The sequence below is a fragment of the Aricia agestis genome, chromosome 14 (genome assembly GCF_905147365.1).
Source record: "Aricia agestis chromosome 14, ilAriAges1.1, whole genome shotgun sequence".
In the NCBI taxonomy this organism is placed as follows: domain Eukaryota; kingdom Metazoa; phylum Arthropoda; class Insecta; order Lepidoptera; family Lycaenidae; genus Aricia; species Aricia agestis.
This window is the reverse complement of record NC_056419.1, coordinates 8,412,596-8,428,529: the sequence shown is the minus strand read 5'-3', so window position 1 is coordinate 8,428,529 and position 15,934 is coordinate 8,412,596. Positions and strand designations below refer to the sequence as shown.

At 36.1% G+C, this 15,934-nt stretch overlaps 1 protein-coding gene across 7 annotated transcripts in view; it reads right to left on the bottom strand.

Annotated features, from left to right (window-relative positions):
- LOC121733777 (glutamate receptor ionotropic, kainate 2) overlaps window positions 1-459 on the bottom strand; it is a 43,736-nt gene extending 43,277 nt beyond the window's left edge. For all 7 annotated transcript variants that reach the window (XM_042124126.1, XM_042124128.1, XM_042124133.1 and 4 more), the window contains exon 1: window positions 252-459. The gene's annotated coding sequence lies outside the window, so the exon portion shown is untranslated. The remainder of the gene's footprint in view (window positions 1-251) is intronic.
- Window positions 460-15,934: the final 15,475 nt, after the last annotated feature.

Below are 15,934 nucleotides of genomic sequence, written 5' to 3'. Positions count from 1 at the left end.
GCCTTACGATTTCTATATTTTTTCTATTTTAGTACCTATCAGATGTTTTGTTGTTATTATCTTATTAAATTAAGCAATATTTTAATCACTACTTAATTGATTACTTTAATTGCAATTTAAACAGCTACAGGTTAAAAAAAATAGAAAATCAGGCCCATATGGAAGAGATTTTTAAAACTAGACAATAAAATAAACTGAAATCCAGCACAATCTGAACATTCAAGTGATATTGTAATTTGTAATACGCTTACCTGTTTACGCTACGTGTGGTCGCTTGGTAAATATCATGAGGCTGTATAACACAAACACGAATCACAGTCTTCGTTGGGAATCGGCAGTATTTGGCACAACAACTACCCGATTAACGCGTTATGAATATAATTGAATGAGTATCGATTAAATTTTTGTTGTAAATCGGGGGTGGATCGGGAAGCCATGGGAATACGACCGGCCGCGCGGCTCGCGTCGTCGGGCTGCCGCTCCGCCCGCCCGCAGATTCCGAGCGCAAGATACGCCACCGAGCATGCGCCTAGCCCGCACCTTTCAATGGAGCCACATTCTGATACTATTACCCACAAAGGTTTCTTTTGTGGAAAAAATTCGATACACAAAAAAGAGATTACGTGTGGGATTCAACCGTATTTCATACATATATCTCCTTCATGCAGGAGATAGGCGAAAGAAGCTGAAGACGCATGTCGATGTTCGTTTGGCGAATGTAATTATGTCAAGATACATGGCGGCGTTACGGGGGTGTTTGACCCACTCTATTGTTTGTTTTGGGATTTCGATTAACGTATAGTTCTGTTATTAAATTGAGGAAAAATAATACTTGGAAATTTTAAAACTCATTCCAGATTTAAATCAAAACATAGTGAAACTATTTTTAATAAAAATTTTACACAAGTCACAAAAGTGTACATATGTTTTTTTTTTTTTTAAAGAAGGCAGGTCGCTGTATCCCTGACGTCACTGCGACCCATGAGGATCTATTGTGACTCCTTCGTACTAGAGTATCATCCCCAACCCAATACTGCTCATAAATTGAACGATATGGTTGGGGTTGGTGCCACGAATTTCCTCTGTGGACGAGTATTCGTGGCGACCAAGGTGCCTGTTCCTGCTCTGTAGTAGAGCAGGGCAGTCGAGGAGAAGGTGAATAGGTGTTTCATCCTCCTCCTCACAGAATCTGCAAGTCATTATGTTACAAATACCCATTCTGTTTAGGTGTTTGTTGAGCTTGGAGTGCCCAGTTAGGCTTCTGGTAAGGATTCTTAATTGGTTCCTACCCAAGGTGAGCACTAATTCTGATTGTTTCTTGTTGAAGTCAGGAATTAGTGCCTTGGAGTGTTCAAGGCCAGGGGTCTCAGCCCATTGCTTCCTGCATAGTCTGTGACCCCATTCCTTGAGCACTTGCTTTGTGGTACTGGGAGTTATACCACAGACTGGCTCTGGACCATATATGAGACTCTCGGCCCCAAGCCTAGCCAGTTCATCAGCGGTTTCATTGCCGGGGACGTTGCTGTGGCCCGGACCCATACTAGGCGGATGTTGTTGTTCCTTCCTAGCATGTTTAACGTCTCAACGCATTCCAGAAATAATTTGGACGAGACTTCTGCGGCAGTCAGTGCTTTAAGTGCGGCTTGACTATCGGAGAAGATAAAAACGTTTTTATTAACTAGGACCATCTCCATGCTTTCTATTGAACAACCGAGGATAGCGAAGACTTCAGCCTGAAACACGGTCGCAAACTCCCCCAAAATGGCGTATTTGCCTTTTGGTGGCCTGCCCCCGTAGAATCCGGCTCCCGCACGGTTGTCTTTCCTTGATCCATCCGTGAACCAAACTATGTCGCTAGGGCGGACATCGATTGGGATTTTTCTTTCCCAGTCCTCCCTGGAAGGTATAAAAACCTGGTACTGCTTCGAAAAGCTATACACCTTGCTCATGGCATCTGATGGCATGGCCATGATAGGTGATTCACTGAGAGACTGTTCCAGCTGTCGAAATGGGGTGGAGACCCAATTTGTCCTACCCGCCGTCCTGGCCCTGAGAGCCACCTTTTTGGCTTCCATCTGAACAAGCAGAGGAAGCGGAGTTAAGTTGATCAGGGCCTCGAGGGAAGCGGTGGGTGTTTATTAGATTATTAGACATGCCAGTCTCTGTACGCTGTTTAGTCTTTTATTACAGTTTACTTGTTCAGCCTTTTTAAGCCACACTGCGCAGCCATATGTGGTAATCGGTCTCACTACGGCTGTATATAGCTATAGCATTGCCTTCGGCCGAATACCCCATTTAGTGCTGACAAGCTTCCAACAGGAACCCAGAGCACATCTAGCCTTTTTCGTAATATACTCGATGTGCTTATTCCAAGTGAGTCCTTTGTCTAGGATTACTCCTAGATATTTGACATCACCCGCAAACTTAATAGTTTTCCCGAAGAGTGTTGGGGGTCTTAGTCCCTCCAACTTTCTCTTTTTGGTGAAAGGTATCAAGACCGTCTTATCAGCGTTGTTAGCTTGACCTTTTGGCACCAATCCTCGACGACTCTTAGTGCTGACTGCATCAACCCAGCGACCACCGATGCGCATTTTCCCACCACCATAATCGCCAGGTCGTCAGCGTACCCTTGAGCGTAGTAACCTATGAGGTTCAGTTCCCTTAGTAGCTCATCCACTACCAGGGACCATTCCAGGGGTAACAGGACACCTCCTTGTGGGCAACCTTGTGTCAGCCTGATTTTGAGTGTCAGGTCCATAATAGTCGATGAGGCTACCCTATTGTCGAGCGTGGCTTTGATCCATTTCCTAGTTGTTGGATCTATATTCTTTGAAGCCAGGCCATTTGTGATAGAGCTGGTTGAAGTGTTGTCGAATGCGCCTTCAATATTGAGGAAGACACATAACGCAATCTCTTTATCTTCAATTGCTCTATCAATCCGATCTACCAAGTCCATTAGGGCCGTCTCGGTAGATTTGCCTTTTTTGTAGGCATTTTGTCTTTCATGCAGCGGCATTTTAGTGAGATAGGTGTCCCTTATAGGTTGACCACCTTCTCCATTGTTTTAAGCATGAAAGAAGTGAGGCTAATTGGTCTGTATGACTTTGGTAGAGCTTTGTCTCTGTCCCCACTTTTGGTATGTAGGACACCCTTACCTTTGGCCAATGGGATGTAGCCCCACGCAAAACTTGCTCTGAATATTTTCAGTAGCATAGGAAGGATAATGTCCTTGCCCTGCTGTAGGAGGGCCGGAAATATATTATCCTCGCCGCCGGTCTTGTAAGGCTTGAAACTGTCAATTGCCCAAGTGACTCGATCAGGCTTGAAGATCACGTCCAATCGTCAACTGATGGTCTCGTTTTAATAATCGTTTGAGAGAAGGCTTCGTGATTTTCGAGATGGATACTGTTGGGGAAGTGGACGTCGGCTAGTAATCTTAGCGTTTCTTCCGCCGTTTTAGTATAAGTACCATCTGGCCTTTTCAGAGTGCTGGGATGAGAGCTAGGGGCCTTAGATATGACTTTATATAGTCTGGAGGTTTGTGAGGTGTTATTCACTTCCTCACAGAACCTTGCCCAAGATGTTTTCTTATTTTTTTATTATAATATACTGAAAACAAGATTTACTTGTATATTTATAAAATATTCAACAGCTGCGACTGAAAGTATAATTCCACGAAAGTTGAAAAAAAATTCTTGGGAAGAAAAAAACGATCAAGATAGGTCTTCTCTGAAGAAGTGAAGAACCACGCAGCTTTACAATATTTTTTTTTTGGTACTACTTAAATACCAAAGCTCGGTCTTTCACGAAGTGATAGGTAAATATTTATTATAAAGATACTTAATTGGATCTGAACTAGGTACAAAACAAACTTTCTATGAATATTATACGATTCACAAATAAACACGAGAAAATTTGTGTTAAAATAATTTAATTAACTCTTAACATATCCCCAAGCGGTAGCCGGCTGCCGCATAATAATTGAAAACCCATACTAATATTATAAATGCGAACGTGTGTCTGTCTGTCTGTCCGTCTGTCCGTCTGTCTGTCTGTTTGTCTGTCTGTTACCTCTTGCTGAAATTTGGCGTTTGAAGATACTTTGAGTCTCGAGAAAGGACATAGGATACTTTTTGTCTCGTAAAAAATGTACGGTTCCCGCGCGATAAACGAGTTTTGGTGCAACAAAGTTGCGGGCTTCGCGGTCGTTTAGTCTATAATAAATTTGGGTCTGCGATACCGACGATAGAGGTGTTCAGTGTAATGAAAATATCGTGCCTTGTAAACAACCTTAAAAGGCCTCCTTTAAAGTAGTACCCCTATTTTATGGAACAAGAATTCAATATTCTCTTCATGAATAAAAAGTAAATTATGTTATTCTCATAAAGTGGACGTCTGAAGTAAGCCCTGGAAAGCTAGATCGGCTTAATCTTGACACTAGGCTTACAGAAAAGCTGTTTTTCATCATACACGCTGAGTGGAGTACAAGAGCTATAACCTTTATTACGAGAGAGTGTAAGACCATTTTAGAATAATAAATGTGTGTACGGAAAAAGGAATATTAAATTAATTCCAGTATTTACGTGGTTAGGTTAGGGAAGCTTGTTGTTCTAGAATAATTCTGAAACGTACATGTACTGTATAGGGTGGTTGTTTGCGTTTATGACAAAATAAGATGTCTAAGTAATAGCACGCGAGCCCTAGAACAATTTTTTTTTTATTACTATCAAGCAAATGTTTTGTTAGTAGCTTCATTTTGATAAGACGAATAACATTTTTATTTGCGAAAAATCTCGTGGTAGTTAATTGAGATAGAAAGGATTTCATACTTTGAATTGATGGTCCTAAAATATGGATTGTTTTATTTGTAGGACAATGTAACTCTTAAATTATATAACTAATATTTATTAAGTAATAACCTATCAATATACAAAAAATCAGCTCGATAGAGTTCCGTTATAGGGTTCTGTAATCAACAATACTTGGTTGACTGCTGAACCCTAAAACGGAACCCTAACTAGCTGTCCTTTTTGTATATTGAAGGGCTAATAGTTATGTAATTTAAGAGTAACAATAAATCAATCCGTATTTTAGGACCATCACATCAAAGTATGAAATCCTTTCCATTTCTGTTAGCTACCACTTTCAAAAATTTTCGCAGATAAAAATGTTGTTCGTCTTATCAAAATGAAGGTACTCACAGAAAATTAGCTTGGTAGTTTTAAAAAAAATATTGTTCTAGGGCTCCCGTACTATAACTTCGACTCCAAAGAAACTATTCCGTATTTTTTCCGAGACTCATAATATTATCGTCATAATTTCATTAAAGTTGGTTAAGCGGTTTTAGCGTGAGAAAATAAAATTGACACTGTTTTAATTAATGAAAAATAATGTTTCTATGTTGTAAATAGATAATTTTGATTGTATGGCTACTCGTAGCGTCTCCTATTATGAAGTTTACTCTTATTTAGATTAGCCGTTATAATATACGCTCATAAAATATTTAGCAGTTAACTAACTCAAAATATTGTCCATCCTCTGGCCAAGTTTATATGATGAAGTTAAACTGAACCAAGACTTTGCTCACCGAACTACTGCGTAGGAGTTAGGATAGTTATGTGAATACACCGTCTTAATCTTTGTATTATTAAGTAATATATAACACCAATATTAGTTATAGCATAATATTAAATTAATAATACTAACGACTTGAGGGCATTACGCTAGGCACAGGGATTCCGAACCATTTTGAATGGACGCACTCCATATGGACCGAAACAAAACTTGGCCGGCTTCGGTCCAAACGGATGTAGTTTCTATACCAGTACGTTTTAAGAGTTTGGACCGGATTTGATCCACACACCGTCAATACACATATTAAAAATGTGTCCAGATTAACATGAAGTAACTATGACCATGCATTTAAAGCCTGGCATAAGCTAGTTAATTATAACAAAGCGTTTTAATTATCTAATATAAATGAAAATATTAATTGTAATAAGAGAGGCATTTCAGCGGCGTGGAAATTATGATTTGAATTAATTTCCTTTAAGAGTGGAGGAAGGCTTTCATTCAGTACAAGTTGCTAAAAGCCGTTTTAGGATAATGCCGCTAATATTTCAGGTCCACTCCACAGATTTATAAATAACTAGATGTTGACTGCAATTTATGCAGGAACCGTACGTCTTACAAGAAAAAGCATTATCTTTTACTCTGATCTACCTAGATACCTAAGTACCTACTTATCTAGGTACATTATGTCTGTGCTAAGTTTCATCAAAGTGGTTTAAAAATCTAAAACTAATAATAATTTTGAAGAGACAAAACTTGCGTGCACTCGTTATTACTACATACTGTACATAGTTATATTATATTACATACATGACATAATTTTATGCTTAGAAATTAGACTCAGATTTGACCCCTGCGCAACAACAAAAAATTTGCCAAGTGCGAGTCGGACTCGTGCATTTTTTTTATGAAATAAGGGGGCAAACGAGCAAACGGGACACCTGATGGAAAGCAACTTCCGTCGCCCATGGACACTCGCAGCATCAGAAGAGCTGCAAGTGCGTTGCCGGCCTTTTAAGAGGGAACAGGGTAATAGGGGAGGGTAGGGAAGGGATTGGGCCTCCGGTAAACTCACTCACTCGGCGAAACACAGCGCAAGCGCTGTTTCACGCTGGTTTTCTGTGAGAACGTGGTATTTCTCCGGTCGAGCCGGCCCATTCATGCCGAAGCATGGCTCTCCCACGTATAAAATGGTTGCGTACCGGTATAGAGCGAAAGTAGGCAAAAAAATGTGTTTATTGTATGGGAGCCCCCCTTAAATATTTACTTACTAAATTTTTACTTAATTATTAAAGTACACATAATTATAATTAAGGATTTTATAAAAATTTTAAGTGCCTAACTGTTACCAATATTGATTATGAGCGATAAAATCTTAAAAAAAATCACGTTTGTTGGGATATTAATTTGATTGCGTTTTTATAGTATTGTTGTTATAGAAATACACAATCTGTGAAAATTTCAGAAGTCTAGCTATAGCGGTTCTTGAGTTGCAGCCTGGAGACAGACGGACAGACATCGAAGTCTCATTTATAGGGTCTCGTTTTTACCCTTTGGGTACGGAACCCTAAACCCTATACCGCTACTAGCGTTGAGTGAGTTGACAAAAAACCAAACAGAAAGTTTTCGAATCCGAGTCTATCGTGTTCCATGGACCTCTCCCATGCTAATAGCTTAATTATACCATGAAAATAAATTCTATTGATAAGTATTCTCTCCCGGCATAATGTCTAAATATACTCTGTAAATGGATTAGGTACGCTCGAATAAGATTACAGATTATCAACAACCGGAAGGTATGCTTTGATTTATGAAGGAAAATATCTTGTAAAATAAATAAAAAGTAGGCTTAAATATATCCAAATAACGAAATGAATTATTCAGAACAAAATGCTTTGCCATTTTCACAAAAATACTAAATGTTTTTCGAAATTTCATTACGTAACGTTACATCCATTACCGAGACATAAATATTTCTCATCAATATATCATACCAAATTTAACTAAAATCGGCCTAGTCTTGATAATATTGCCACCCTATTTCGTATTTCTGATTGTGAACATGAGAGACAAGAAGTAAGCAAAAGAAACTAATGTTTAAAATTCGTAAACTCATTCATAATGGGTAAAAAATTATACAAATACATTAAATACTTTTATTACTTTAGATAAAAAAGCGTCAGACTTCCAATGGGAAAAACATACAGTTAAGATGGCCGTGGACTACCTACCTTTTCGTAGAGTGCTACGGAGGTGCTACGAAGGTGCTACGAAGGTGCTACGGCGTAGCTCTCGCGGCGAGTGACTAACTAGATAACGAGTGGAATAGTTTCTGGACTACAACATCATAATATAGTCTGTTCGCGTTGAGTTTGAAGTGAAGTGAAGTGTAATACAGATTGGATATGGATGGATCTTTATATATAAAATTCTCGTGTCACAATGTTAGTTACCGTACTCCTTAGAAACGGCTTTACTGATTTTTACCAAATTTTATATGCATATTCAGTAGGTCTGAGAATCGGCTACTGGCTACTTTTTGTATTGATAAGTGCATTTGTTGAATAAATAATAGTAAATTATTACAACTCGAGACTGACGACGACCTGCATTGTTTCTGCGATAGCGGGATAGCGATGGACGTTGCCATGGTAACATACTTATTTAGTCACTTCAATAAAATAATATGGGCGAAATACTTTATATGGCAAAAAAACGTTTGCCGGGACAGCTAGTAATGAGTTATAGGTATACCGTATACAACAAAACTTAATTATAGCGTTTGTTCTGAATGCATTGAATCATATTATATTGTGATTTTTTTATTACTATGTGTCATAAGCTTTGTCTACACTGTTCCTTTTTCTGTTCATCAAAGGCATGCGTTATAGCGCAGTCAACAGCGAACGTGAGGCATGCCCGCGATGCATGCCCTCTGACCGTATCCCAATATTGGCGTTGCGTTCCTTGACGCATTCAATTATTGAATGTGCCAATATGAAAGTTGATGAAGAGAATTTTTGAAGTGTTGTGAAAATGTTTTTCAATACTCAACGACGTTTTTTTTAAAATCAAACAACTTCACCTACAACATTTTACATGTAGAAATAAATTAATCACACGGTAATCGTTAATTTTTCTGTGATAAAATCTTTATGAGAAATGTTTATAAAATACAGTATTTCGCCGTAACAGACAGAAATAAATGTGTCAAAACACTTTCGTACTTATGTATTAGCAGTGACGGATTAGCCCTTAATCAAATTAAGCAATTGCCTAGGGCATCACGTCTGAGGGGCACCAGAAGAGTAAAGGTTCAAAAACCGATTCTAGTTGAGATACGGATAGGGGCGCCCACAGGCATGGATTGTTAGGGCATCAAGTAGTCTTAATCCGTCACTGTGTATGAGCCTAGATTTATTGTTAACAAAACGATAACAAACAAAATTTAAACAAATAAGAGTTTTGTTATAAAATTTTGTGATGCTCATGTTGGAATATCAAGCAGTAAATCTGAACTGCTAACGACGAAAGTATCAGGAGCGAAGTAAATCAATTATATGGAGGCGTTCACTTAACAAAATATAATGCGGCAGCTATCGCAGTCTATAAATTAGTCATTATACAAGTTGAACATAAAGCTTCGAGTATACTAGCGATTTCCTGCATTTTTTGACAACGGTATAGTTTAAAATTTATATACATAGAAAACAACAATGCTGAAACATGTCTTTATTTGTGACACGTAGGTTACACATGTGTTAATGTTCACATAATATGGGGCTGAATTTTTTTACCGAAATTAAGGTCCAGTACTTCAAGAGCGGACAGTACTTATTAAATATTAATTAATTATATTCAGATTACTAGCCTTGAGATTACAATTTTATGGTTCCAGTAATTTTCTATAGATATATCTACTTACTTATTTTACACACACTATGCCGAATTTCCGCGGCGGAAGTTCGGCTTGATTTCGCCTGCAATTTATTTTAAATTACCGATGACACACTATGCCGAAATTCCGTTGCGATATAATTAATTATAATTATTATTGTTATATAATTATTGTATGAAATGAAATGAAATAAAATGAAAATATTTATTTCTAAATAGATTAACAAAGTTAACTACTTTTAGAAAGTCTACATGAGGTCTACTTCATAGTATGCGTTTGACATTGCTGATGTAATCATGCGGAATTTCCCCACAAAGTTAATAAGGTATATTAACTTTATGGTTTAGATTATACACTAATTCTTAATCGATCATAAATGAAAAATCTTTAAATAAACTTAGCAATTACAACACAACAGCTATTATAATAATGAGTACGACCTTATATCGTCAATGTGGAAGAGCGCTAAGCCCTACCGCCCGCTCGGCCAATTAAGAGTGTCTTTTAGCGATGTCGTTAATATTATCCTGCAATAAAGTAGCGGTTTATAGCGCCTTTTGTGAATATTTTGCTGATGTATTCTTCATTAAACTTAACGAGGCTTGAGTCATCATTGGGTTTTTTCTTTGATTTAAAGCACTTTTATTTCTAGAAATACTCTGTAATCGTTGATAAGAAATGAAGATATCTACTATTATGATTAGACTGATTAGGCAATAGCTTGTTTTATTTTTAAATTATTGCCAGATAAATTTTTAGACAGAGTATAAAAACATGATCTTAATATTATATTGATTATTCTTTTACGATTATTCATCTTCTTATTCTTATTATTATATTGAAAAAAAAAATTGCGAATAAATAATTAAGATTCTATACGCAAAACATGTTGCATAATTTGAAAACACTTCCCCTAGATATCAACTTAATTGTCGCGACACAATACAAAGTCACAAACACGCCTCGCGGTAACGAGCGCGACTGTACCAAGATGGCTGCCAAGATGGCGGATGACAACTCATTGTTGGAAATTCCGTAAAACTTTCATTCGCGCGCCTTTTTTTGTTTCAGCTTTATCAATATTATTTCAGGCGTAACCAAGCCTCAGAATGCATTTAACTCGAAGTTGAGTAGAAGTTTTGTACTTAAAAACACAAATGCTTGTCATTGTTCACGACCTCTGTGGCTCAGTGGTGAGCGCGTTGGTAGCTCAAGCCGGGGGTCGCGGGTTCGAATCCCGCTAACGGAACATTGTGTATTAAATATGTGTATAATATAATAAAAATCTTAAATATATGTATAGTATAAAAGTGTTAAATATATTTCCGTTGTCTGGTACCCGTAACACAAGTCCTTCACTAAGGTGCACTTACCACGGGGCCAGACTGACGTGGTGTGAAGCGCCCATAGATATTATTGTACTATCGAAGAAGTTGATTCCTAGGCAGATGGGGGACCTACGTAGTTTGGTCGCGTTACGTCACATCCAGCCGATAGATCACAAATGACATTGAATTGACACGATCCGTCCAAATGACGTTGGTCTGTCAACTGCCTCGGAATTAATTTCCTCGATGGCACATACAAGATTAATTTAGTGAGAGAACCAACATTAATTTGCCTATTCACATTTTGGATAAGATAAAAATCAAAAGATTATTTCAATGTTGTCACCATTACTAAAATTCTAGAACGGCTGAACCAATCTGTCAAATTTTAGTCCTGTAATTTTCTTTAAGTCCAGGGACGGTTTTTTTGGTGAGAAAGTTTAGGCGTTAAGTGATACATTAAGTTAAAAGGGGTCATTTAGTTATTTTATAAAATAAAAAAAGATAAGATAATAATTTATTGTTGTTTTGCTATATAAATTATTTCAAGTATCAATATAAAAAGTAGATAAAAACCTATTCTCAGGCTTAACAAAAGTACATACAAAATTTAATTAAAATCAGTCGAGCCGTTTTAGAGGAGTTCACGCACAAACACTGTGATACGAGAATTTTATATAATACTAGATGTCCCGCGCGGCTTCGCCCGCGTAAATTAGAAATTTTACAGAATCCGTAGCTACATTTTCCCATAAAAAATATTTCCCCCGTTTTTCCCACATTTTCCTGAGTTTCTTCTGTCGTATTAGTCTTAGAGTAATAATATAATATAACCTTCTCGATAAATGATGAGTCTTACTCGATAAATGATCTATCTAACACTGAGATAAGTTTTTAAATCGGACCTGTAGTTTCTGAGATTGACGCGTTCAAGCAAACATACTCTTCAGGTTTATAATATTAGGTAGATATAGATTTTTTTTAATTATCGCTTGACAAACTCGAGTCTCGATCTAAAAGACTATGAAATGGTATAATATGGTAGTGATGATGATGATGATGATGATGATGAAGAATGTAATTTGCATAGTAGCATATGCTTTCTGTTCTTAAAACAACGCCGAAACTCCCAAACTTGTATCTATAAAGAATCAGGAATTCTCTCAGCACCTTCCGAACCACGGTATACCAGGTATATTTCGGTGCAAAATCTTACTTGTTGGTAGCCTATGCTTAGAATACTTCTCACGAAACCGAAGTCACCATATGTTTCCCTATAAGTTTTGAGGAGTTCCCTCGATTACTTATGGATCCTTCATCACATCACCACTTTTCTGAATATAATACCAAATTGGGATGATAGCCTATATACCAAAAGAAAAATTTTGAAAATCGGTTAACAAACGGCGGAGTAATCGTTGAATATAAGAAAACGAACATAACACCTCCCCCATTTTGAATGTCGGTTAAAATTGTAGCCTATGTGTTATTTATTTAATATTTTAATCAGCACATGAATTGAATAATAATTTTTTTTTCAAATTAATCGTAGCACCATCTGTCAGGACAAACTAAAATTGAAATAGAATAATATTGAATGCGATGATAGCGCCGTCCGCCGGATCTAATGTAAAACATTCCAAAATCAACAACTCCTTATAAATAAGAAATTAATTGAAAAAACATTTTCCAGTAGACCAAACTGTAAATCTAAACCATTCTCGAATCTCCACGAACACACACAAAAAATTTCATCAAAATTGGTCCAGTCGTTTAGGAGGAGTTCAGTCACATACACACGCACACAAGAAATATATATATTAAGATATAACATGAAGATGATAAAACATTTTCATTATCTCTTACTTATTCACCTAACCTATACAAACAATAATTAAGCCAGAGGTCAGTGCGACACAAACTAGAAGGCTCTTACAACTGCTAAATAATTCCACCTCACCATTCACAGACATCACTAAATCAGAGACCACTTAGATCTCATCTGCTAAGCTCGCTTCATTTATGTTACCTTTATGACTTTAATATAAAGACACTTTAAAGTTTTATGACATTTGAAATAGGTATAGTATTATTTATTTTATTTTATCTTATATCTTTAAACGAGCATGTCTTGTATATATATATATATATATATATATATATATATATATATATATATATATATATATATTTATAATTGGAATCTCGGAATCGGCTCCAACGATTTTCATGAAATTTAGTATATAGGGGGTTTCGGGGGCGATAAATCGATCTAGCTAGGAATCATTTTCAGAAAATTTCTTTTTATTCGTGTTTTATGGAATACCAGTCAAATAGCTAGTTTTAGTTAAATGAGATGATTTGTAGTCGAATGAGATTTCAAATAGGTGGAATATTTAGTTTTAGTTATGTATTTACTTTCTGAAAAACAAAAAAAGAACTTTAAGACCGACCGTGGCCAGAGACCTTTTAACATAATTCTAAATTATGCTAAATACAATAATTAGTACATAGTTTTAACTTTTAACGGTCTTAACAAGAATATTATGTTTTGGGTTGTTTTAGCTTTAACTTTCTAGTCAGGTATTTGACGTGACGAACTCGCAGCATCAGAAGAGCTGCAGGTGCGTTGCCGGCCTTTTCAGAGGGAATAGGGTAATAGGGGAGGGTAGTGAAGGAAATAAGAGAGGGTAGGGAAGGGAAAAGGGTAGGGGATTGGGCCTCCAGTAAACTCACTCACTCGGCGAAACACAGCGCAAGCGCTGTTTCAATTATAGGTATAGTTTTCCGATCAAACTTTATAATAGACTAGAGATCGCCCGATGGTCGAAATTCGACCGTTTCAACGACATTAGGACTACTACCTATATTTGACTCAGCTGATCTCAGACTGGCCGTGTAAACATTGTCTAATAGTATCTAAGATTCATTAAAAAAAACTATAATCCATTTTCAATTTGTCAACTTGTTGTCAAAAGACATCAACCATAAATAACTCGTACGTCTTTACGTACTTGTCACTCAAAAATCTGTCATCTTTCCTAGTGTGTGTGTTGTAGTGTGTGTAATGTTTTATTTGTTAAAAAATGTATTATAAAAACATAATTTCAAAATAATATTAGCTCGATGCACTCCTTCATCGTATAAACTATAACTGTGCAAAATTTCATTCACCTACGTTTCCCCATTTTTCTTCAAAAGGGATACAAAGTTTTTGGCTCACGTATTAATAAAATATAGATAAATAAGCTATTCTGTCTCGTTTTTCCGCGATAAGAAATCGAACAATCTACCGGCATTTATAATATTACATAATATAACATAGGCTAATAAATGGATCACAAAATATAATACAGTGATAGATATTCAAAGTCAGGCTATTCTCGGCTCGCTTACTCCGTGCTAACTACGGCCGGCCATCCCTCAGGAACCACAGATTCTGTATAACGACCAGCCGCAGCGTTCCAGAACTATTTGTATGCAAAATTTTATCTCCAACCTTTATTATCTTTGCTGCTTTAGAATAGAAAGATGTATTCATGAACACTAAGAAAATAACGTTGGAAAATCTAAAATTAAACGTCAAAGAATGTTGCAACGTTCTGCAGACAAAATGTTATTAAAACTAAGGGTACATAACACAGATTTAGTCTTTTAGAGGGAAGATGCTTAGAATATAAATATTAAAAAAAAAACCTTTTTTGGATTTATTGTGGTGGTGGTTTTTCGGCCTTATATTGGAATTTAGTTTAAATCAGTATTTTCTATGACTGCAAGTCCCGTATACATAATAAACATGTGCAAATTAGTTAAAATTATGTTTAATTTATGGTTCATGTAAATGGCTTTAACTAAGCGTTTAAGGTTCTAAGGGCTCTTAGTTCATAAGACGCGGCCAGAGATCCGCCCTTTTACGTAATTAATGAGGGTTTGACCTACCTTCTTTGATGGTGTAATAGGTACTTGCCGGTCTAACTGCAAGACCACATGTAATTTACACTTTAGGGCGTGTACTATAATGTTCCAGTAGAGTGAGGTAACATTATTTATGTTATGGCATTTGTTGGAAATATGTTTGTTATAAATATCTTTTAAAATTAATGTGTTATGGTAACACATATTATATGAAGTATACTGATCTTAGATATGACCCTGATATATTATAATAATTTTATCTGTGAAGTAATATATTTTGTCGTCAATATAATATAATTAAAGTGTATCTAATTATAATATTATATTATAATATTATAATTAGATACACTTTTATTATGTGAGTGATTGAATGAAATGTTTATTCCGAATTATTTTTGTTTATTATTATAATATAATACAAGTCTGTCTCTTGTAAGCTGTAATTTTTGTTTATTACAGTGACAGGTCTGCTTTTTCAAACTTAGTTACTGAAACTTAATAAAACACTGATCTTTTAGAAAAAATAGCCACTTGTAATTTAATTACTATAGTAATCCAGAGCGTGAATGACTAATTCATGACACATGTTATATTTTGTTCGGAAGTTTACCGTGAACACACTAACAAACTTTTACCTTAATGATTCAATTAGTGTAGAATCTCCATAACAAAAAAATCTGAGTAAAATTAATCAAGAAGAGACGCAAGACCCTAGAGTCAAGATAAATGATGGTACCTATTCATTTCAAACGAAATTAATGAAACGCGGGGAAAAAAGGAGCAACGAAAGTATTTTGTATAATTACAATAAAAAACCGGCCAAGTGCGTGTCGGGCCACGTGCAATAAAGGGTTCCGTAGTACCGCTAGTTTTTTTTCAATTATTGTATGGTCAATGAATGTACATTTAGAACGTGTTTTACACTACTAACAACATCATCTCAGTTACATTCAAAAGAATTTGAACGAAAAAATCCCATATACTTCGCCGAGTACATTTTTTTTAGTTGATCGACTATTACTCAATAACTTATGAAGTCTTCTTAGCCGTGATAGTTTTCCTTTTAAATTCAGCATATTTGCTACTCCCGCGATTTTTTCCACATTTTCAGAAGCAACCGTTTAGCTGGTAGAAGGAGGGACACTGGACTCTAACGATTTTTTGCATTTTAAAACTTAATATTTCACAAACGGATCCCTTAATCGGAAAATTATCTATAAAT